General features: G+C 40.7%; 1 protein-coding gene and 1 long non-coding RNA gene across 2 annotated transcripts in view; one reads left to right on the forward strand and one right to left on the reverse strand.

Moving 5' to 3' along the window:
• Nucleotides 1-8,750, reverse strand: part of LOC111266518 (guanine nucleotide-binding protein G(I)/G(S)/G(O) subunit gamma-12-like) — an 89,654-nt gene that overhangs the window by 26,812 nt on the left and 54,092 nt on the right. The window lies entirely within an intron of this gene.
• LOC147752669 (uncharacterized) overlaps nucleotides 1-8,750 on the forward strand; it is a 31,201-nt gene that overhangs the window by 16,472 nt on the left and 5,979 nt on the right. The window lies entirely within an intron of this gene.

Genomic DNA, 8,750 nt, shown 5'->3' on the forward strand with positions numbered 1-8,750 from the left:
ATCAAAGCTCCAAACTGAGATCGTCGCACCTTCGCGCCTGCGCCGTACGCGACATATAACAGACTGGACCGACGTACTGTACACAATTATTAAATCTCGCTGTGATTAGGACAAGCACGACATAGTAGTGCAGCTAACTGAACGTAACAGGTACCGTACAGAATATAGGTAGTTAAGATAAGGCAAAATAGAACAAAAGGTTGGTACTAATCGTATGGTCAATGTTTAGTCGCATACGTAGGCTGACCCTATCATTCCTTGCTTATGAAAGAGTAATGCGCGTTCACAAACGATTATATATTATCGATGACATTAACCTCATCGCTGCTAAGAACTTTCAATTAACTTTGTTTTTTAGTCTAGATTCTAAATACTATTAATCATTCTCTATTATTGTCAGTATTGTTTGCTTCGTAGCTAGCCTTCGCACCCATTTTCCATTGCAGTGCTTCATTTCTTCCAGAGGCTCCGTCTATATATATATATATAGATTTTTTGTTTTCTCTTACCTATTTCGTCATTCGCACTACAATTTTCTATTTTGGGGCTCAGGCAGTTCTATACACAATTAGGTTTGTCTGCGTACTATAGGATACATGTACGTTTACAATAGAGTACAAGGGGGTCCGCGCTATTTTCAAGGTTCTAACAAAGTCGCACCCCTCCTGGAGTCATATTGCAGACGGACCGCGAAACGATGAGGTCGTTTGATATATTTTGTTGATGTGCACGCTAGGGTCATAGTTTCAGCGATAATAAAGATCCATGGAGGGCAATAATGCTTTGAAGAATGGCCACAGCTCTTAGGTCTGCAGCAAGACAAAAACACCACGAAGGAGAGATGAGGCTTGACTAGACAACTTTCAATTATGCTATTTCTTCATTTGATTTTTCGTTTTCCTGTTCCGAGTACACTGCAGTACATTGAAGTAATCCCGACGCATTTTTCCCTTCAAACAGAGGGCTATTCTTTGCTATCGACGATACGCTCTTATATAGCGTCTGCGCCCCAAAGCTGGCTGGTCATTGTTTTAGTTCGCAGTTTCTATAGGGTTCTGGGACGAAACTTGAACACACTTCAAGATGATACAGACGTCCTGTTTTAAGTATCTAAATAGAACGTGAGCGCAATTCAGTGACGTTTACGGATGATTACGGACGAACTTGCGTAAAAAATAATTGGGCCTCTTGTTGGATGAGTTGATACGCCATGCATTGAAAAACTGTTAGATAATAGTAGAATAATAAACAGCACAAGCTAGCAGAAGCTAAGCAAATCGCTTTTGATCTCTCTTGTATTTACGAATTCTATGAATAACTAGGTTTTCTTTTAATTTTTGAGCTACAATCCATGTCAAATCGTGGCTACGTCTAGCAAAAAAAAACTTGGGTAAATTTCAATGAAAGCGTCAGTCGTAGCAGACGTGAAGGTGTTCTCACGAGATATGCATGCCCCTGGGGCATTTAACAACGTCTAACCATACCAAGCTTTTCTTCTACAAAGAGCGGTTTCGGAAAGGTTCCTGTAACGAATCTGTCAGCTTAACTTAAAATGTTTACTTACCCTATATGCTAATTGAAAGGATTGAAAGATGGCTAGGAAAAGCAACCCAACCATATAGGGCAACCAATGAACTAGAAAGCTTAAACCAAACCTTGCGTGTTAGACCGTTTACCTAAACACAGGACAAGTCACTTATTTCTACTCGTAATAGGATTAGACACATCTACCGGTTCCTTATGAGCACCGTCGAACCGGTGCCGTGTGAACTTACTACATGAGTGCAATTGCGTAGTATTTCTGCTGTAGACATTGCTTTTCAGGGTAAAATGTATTTCTCGTGAAATAGCTGGTCATTGGTGGAGTTGCAAAAAGTATACAGGAAACCAAAACGAAAAGGCATATATAAGAACCATGTTCACCATGGGCTTATGCGGGACTAATTACGATGCCGACATCACACCAACAATATATATATATATATATGAAAAGGTACGTATAATCTTGCAACACTGTTAACTACGCGAATAGCTACTTTGATCAATGACAACGTCGCGTTTTGGGATAGGCCCCACAAACGTTGGAAAGGGTAAGCTGTATATCTCGTCTGCTTATTCTCTGTACAAAGACGCTGCCACGCGTTCTAGGTCTTGTCCTACTCAGTATGGGTGCCTGACGGCACCCTTAAGACTTTAGACTAAACCCTCTCTAAGATAACTTAAAATAAAGGCTGGCTTTAGTAGTTAACTGCTTCGTATAGTATATATAGACAACTAGAGAAAAAAAAAGCAGTTTTTACAGCAAGTGGGCTAGTGGACGGCCAGGCCAGGCCAGGCCAGGCGAATGCATCGCGAACAAAAGGTAGCGCGTAACAACTAACATGAAAAAAACAACAACAGCTCAGTGAGATTATGAGTAAGGAAAGGGAAAATTCAACGCTCCGTGAAAAAAACAAAGTACCCTAGCATCAAAATATGGGTTACTGTTTTGAGGTTCGCGCCATTACAGATGCGTCGGTCAGCCTGAGCCCGAACAGCTTACAATAGAAAAAAGCAAAATTTTCTTGTGAAATGTAATGTGTAAGATACACAAACAGACACCGAGTCTACACACTCAAATGCACTAATAGACACACAGTTCCTTATATCTGGTTAGAATGATTTATTTACGTAAGTTATGATGCTGGCACATCCAGGTTTACCTACGTCTGCGTCAGATTAGATCGGACCTTAGTGTTACATCATATACCAGGTGTAGGGCCAACCGATACAAGTCTGTTGCCCATAAATCACGGGTTTTCTGACTGTCCCAAATGTCTGCATTCTGCCAGGGTAACCAAAACGTGAACGTGTTCTGCATAAGCCTGTTCCTATACCGAACTGTTCCATGGATCCCCGTCACATTACCTGGGCTGTTTCACGGCTATTGGGTTTCTGGCGAGCAAGCATAAGTCGTTAAGTGCACGAATTTCGGTGACTGCCTAGCAACGTCGGGTAGGATGTCTACACACTGTTTTTTCATATAAACATAACTCCATAAATCAACATATGTGTGCGCGAACAGCAGCCACAGACAGATATGGCCAACAAGCGTGTGCGACAACTATATTTTGGTGTTCCCTGTTTCACATCATCGACGCCTACCGCACGCTCTCTAATCGAGTTACGTCCAGCAGATAGTTAGTCATGCCGCTAAACAGCCACATAAATGGAAGAAACAAGAAAATGCTGCCTCGTTGAAGTAAGCCCTTTCCCCTGTTTGGCCTACGTACCAGAACCGCCCTAGTCTGCACGATTCATTTACGTTTGCCTTTGCCTGGCCTCTCCGTGCTTTCGTTATTGCCAAACCTCTCTTTTAAACTAGTCTCCTTTCCTCCAGCCTTCCATTGAAACACTCGCATAGTTTTCGCACATCTATTGCACAAAATAGAAAAATAGCTATGTCGGCGCTTTGTTGTGAGTCGCAGTCTCCAATTGTTGGAGGTAGATTGCCTAATACAAAGGTAAAACACGTAGAGCTTAGAAGGTAAATTGTTTGTAAATATTCGACGGGTAAAATTTCCTTCAGGAATTTATAGAAGTTTGTCAGGACCTATTGGCTTTTCGATATTAGATACCACTGAAATTGAGGACCAGCAGCGATCGACCGAATAAAGGTAGCTTCAACAATGGGTATTATACCCACACAAGACAACTCTTGATGTTTGTTGTCGAATCCGTATTAACCGTTCTTCTACCCAAGTGGCTTCAAGAGCACACATCTCAGGTAATGTCAGACACGTCCGGCTAGCATCGATGCTGTTTGAAGAACGAGGCTTGGCAGTAGTAGGTATGTTAAAAATACATGCGTTCGGACTTCAGATAGAGCGTCTTGAAAAGTTTGCTATGTTTACATCTTTATTATGAAGTCAGGCCCGTAGAAAAATTTGTACTGTTCATGATCAAGATGCATTACTGGAGGAAACAATCCAAAAATTGTTCTGTTTTGGAAATGTTGACCTTCGTTATGGTCGGGCAAATACGGAAAAGTTGAAAAAATTATGACAAAAGTTAAGCAAAGCCGGTATGTGGGCAGTCATAATATCGCTAGGAAACCAAACATTTATTATCAAATGTTTTGAAGAAAGCTTGCTACATAAAAAAGCTCAACGTTTAGGTACAAGACGAACTAACGTAAAAAAACTGTTCGATCTTCACAGAAAAGAAGCAATAGTGGGCCATTTCCTAAACGGTTGATCACCGCTAATGACAAATAGATCACATGGAACAATTATGTGTAGAATAAAGAAAACTCGCTTCGCAACCTGTGACAAAGGCTAAACTGACCTCAAAGATGTTAGGTACTCGGTGCCATTGGAAAAGAGTCGTGCACTATGAGTGGCAAAACGATTCTAACTAGCAACTAACAAGATTACAACAAGTTAGTAAAACGTCGTAAAACGTGGAACTAGTCGACAGAAGAAGTGTCGTCTTCTATCACAAGTTAAAGGATGTAACTTCCCAGCAAAATCTGAGAGAACTTGTGTGGCAAATTTGAATATATCCGAAATGTAGCCCGGATCGTACATTACCACAGGATCATCTGTTTCGGTCTCTACAGATCTCTCTTAGTGGTGTTCATTTTGTTCCAACAGACAGATGCAAAGACCGTCAGTGACAATTTTTGTTCCCAGAAGCCACAGACGTTCTACAGCAATGCATTTATGCTGCTACCAGAAAAATGGCAGAAGTTCATTTAGCAAAGTAACGAATATTTAGCTTAATAGTATTATTTTAAAATACAGAAAATGTTTATATTAATTTTGGCTCAAAACTATCAACATTTTGTCGACGATCCGATATCCCAAACTAGACGACCGTTTGGTTTTATTTAAATAAACATCTTATGCTTACGTATAAATGCTCTGTTGGCAAAACGATATTATTTCATAGAGACCGTATTGCACTTGTAAATGCAGTGTTCAGACTCGTGCACCTATATATCAGTCTGTAATCACTGCAAGTTCCAGCCTCCCTAGGATAGCATTTCCCGTTTTTCGGCAGCTATGTCATTGTTGCTACTGTGCCGAAGCCCAGTTTGCGTAAGTCGAACAGCTCTTAGCGTATTTGTTTAGCTTCTGGAAAGCCGGAAAAACCTCATGATACTGAGTAATGAATATGCTTCAGTAACTTCATTTCCAGTACGAAAGTCCCCTTCATCCTTTGACCCCCGAGCCGGGTTACGGTAAAAGACGCGCACACTTGAAGTGTATTCGAGGGCCACGTCATTTCGAAATTCAGTAGCCTCCAAACTTTTGACGCGCAGGCATTTATCAGTAGATAAACTGATTATTACTTGCAACTATTTTGCGAGCTCGAACAGCAGGTTTTCGTATCGCGATCGAAGGGAAACGCCCATTCTTAATAAACCACACAAGATCAGTCCTTTATACGGTTTAGTGACCGATTACTGACGACAGTTGTAAAGACATAACTCTATATATACACTTCGGTTCTAGAAAAAAAGAACACAAGTCATTGAAATAAACTCCAAGTAAATGAAGTCAATTCAACCAGTTAGGATGTTTCGAGCAAGCAATGGTCTGGCGGAACCTGAAACTAAACGGAAAACCCGTTTAAGTATAAAGGAATTCCTTATTAGAAAGGGATATACTGCGTAACTACGCTTAACTATTTTTGTATATTACTACATGGAGCACACCTGTAGTTCCTGTTTACCTATCTCTAACAAATCTTATGCGAGTAATAGCTTGGAGCCTCACGGAAGTTTCTTCAGGGACCATCTCTTAACGTATTCCATGAAATCAAGCTGCCTTAATCGTTCTCAACCCAAAAGACTATAATCGATGTCACTCGGAACTCTGCCATTCCTTTCCCTCATATATTAGCGCGCTTGTAAATGGCCTTCCACATTGATTTTTTAATATGACTTAATTTTACATGAATTGCCATCTCTATCGACCGTTTCCGTTGAATAGCTTTTATGGATTTCATTTGTTTACCACTATACAAGTTTTGCTAGTTTTCTGTGATCGTGTGCTAAGCAGACGGTTTGAGTCGAATTTCAATTCAGTTTAATTGTTCCTAACCCTCATTTGCCATGTTATTAAGAAACTACTCCTTAGCTCGTTTGCGCTCTTTGTCAGCACATAACTGGGTATCAAAGGAGCTCAATTTCCAATGGGAGGAAATAGTATAGCTTGGGCACGTGGTTTACTTGCGGAGTGGACTATTTGGGGTCTTTTTAGGACAGAGCGGTGGAAAGATTTGGTGGAAGACGTTACGCAGCAAGCAAAGAGACGAGGACTCTATGCTGTAGTTGATATTTATGAGACGGTACATCACTTGTTACCGATTAATGGCTTATATAAATCCATTGAAAAAACAAAAGAAATTACAGGCTTTTCAAGCTAAACCGAATAACTATGGTTAGCTTTAGAACGAAACAAATATATTACCATCGGGCGCCTGCATTAAATGCTTGTTAAGCCACCTATGACGCGTGCAACCTTGGACTATTTTGTACACTATTTTGTAAATAAAACCTTTCGCGTTTGAGGCTGCACCAATACTGAAAACGGTTTAGCTACCATATTGCAGTAAAATATGGGGACCCGATAGGAAATCCTGCTCCACGGTTTTCCGGAATATTTCGCAGTTCATCAGTAAAGGCTTAACATACTTCAGACGAAATCACATATGTGTTCTAGCATATGAAAAGAAACCTGGAAATTAGAAAAATGCTCAAATATCGTCCTTGTCATACTTGAGTATTTGTTCTTCTCCTGCTTCTGAGCATTTTTTTTGCATGCACTACTAAAGGGGCTATGTAGGCTCATATCTTTAAAAAATCTGGAAAACGCAGAAATTTCTAGCGTACGAGTTTTCGAACTAAAATGGAGCAACGCGTAGAGCAGTAACCAAAGAGAGCCACTACCGCAACTGTAGTTCCAACGGCAACAACGAATTGTCTTCAAAAACAGCAGCTGGCGGGCAAAAGAAGGCCGCCATCTGACGGTCATTTCCTACGTTTTGCAGCCTATTCACTTGGAGTCGTTCCTTTGGCTTGGCTTCTTCGGATATTAATTAAAGCCTCTGCTTCCTTCGCTCTTGAGTGAAAAAATAAAAAAATTTTTTATTGTGTTATGCTCCCCTGAGTGTTTCCGGTCTTTCGTGCAGACATTTGCTGCTAGGTCCGTATGGATGAGTCTCTGAGCGCGCGCACACGCTACGCCATCTGAAAACTTTAAAATTACTAGTGAAGACGGAAGTAGTTGGACTGCAAGCCTGCTACATGATTATAGCCGTCCCTGAACAAAAATGACAGCAATAAGAGCGGCGTAAAAACTGAATTAAGCTGTAGTTTCAAGTTATGGAAACTCTACAGGCTTGACGAAAGCAGGGGTCCTTTCTCGTACACAACAAAGCCAGCAAGCATTGAACAAACATCGACAGAAAAGGTCGCTCGCTATTTTTGATCTCCATCTGTGCGCACTTCTTAGCTATACAGCCGGCAACTAATAAGCATCTAGTAGCAAGCCTTTGACGTCGTCTATCTATATTTCCAGGCTACTTACACCCGTTCGTACCTAGCATAAGGTATTGTTGGACCGGTAGTAACTTTTATCAAAACTGCTACCGATGTTAAGGTTCGCGAAAACAAGAAATAATTCTATGCTTCCAGAAGGAGATCTCCTAGAATGCCGAAAAGTTTAAGGTGCCATCCTGCATTGGGTCGTCCAAACCGAGTATTCGGTGGAGGTCGCCACTTTAAGAAAGAAGGACTAACCCCACAGAAGCCTCATGAGTATTCGTTGGAGGCCGCCACTTCAAGAAAGAAGGACTAACCCCGCAGAGGCCTCATCTGGTTGCCTACTCATAATTGTTTCATAAATGCCCTACTTCCGTATCTCAATCTTCTTTTTGCAAGTTCGACATCATGCAAATGCGATAGCTTTAGCTGAATTCAACGGTGTGGACGTCCAGCTTTCTACCTAGTCCCTTCGCGACCACTTGTAATATTGAAACGTTCATATTCCCTGCAGCAAAACGCTCGAAGACGATCCTCCTCATTTCATTCTAGCTTGCGTCTACCTAATTTTAGTGATTATTTCCGTCAAGTCAATACAGCGTTCGATGACAATAACAGCATATTCTTTATTTCCTGTGACACTTTTGCTGGCATGATAGTACCACATAAATATAATCGACGCCGTGTATACATATATACTATTCACTGCAGGCATGAATCTGTTTGTTCGTTTATTATTGTTATTTGTTTTATTGTTTATTATTGCGTGCCATGTGTATGTTTAGGTGTATAAAAAAGCTAACCCGTGTCGCGTGGGCCTTGTCGTCATTCAGGCTATTACCATTTGTCTCCAGTCTGAAGCTAGTGCACAGAGTGGCATCTTGTTAGGTAAATCACTAAGACATTGATTTGATCGGGTTCTTAGCTTGTTCAGGTCGCGCGCACTCTAACTTGCTTACCGTTATTCCTACTACCCTGAACATTATTATAATTATGCGATTAGCATCATTTCCACAATCTTTATGATCATTACGGAATACAGACCACAAGTACCAGCAAAAGGCTGTAGGGATTTTTCAAGGCAGTGACTTTTTCCACCGTTCACTTTTTCTTCGTCTAGATCAACTATGAGTATTCCATATATATATATATATATATATATATATATATATATATATGTAAATGTTTGTTTGTTTGTTTTTCTATTTTTAGCGTACGG

Source organism: Varroa jacobsoni, unplaced genomic scaffold (genome assembly GCF_002532875.2).
Source record: "Varroa jacobsoni isolate VJ856 unplaced genomic scaffold, vjacob_1.0 scaffold_1093, whole genome shotgun sequence".
Classification (NCBI taxonomy): Eukaryota; Metazoa; Arthropoda; class Arachnida; order Mesostigmata; family Varroidae; genus Varroa; species Varroa jacobsoni.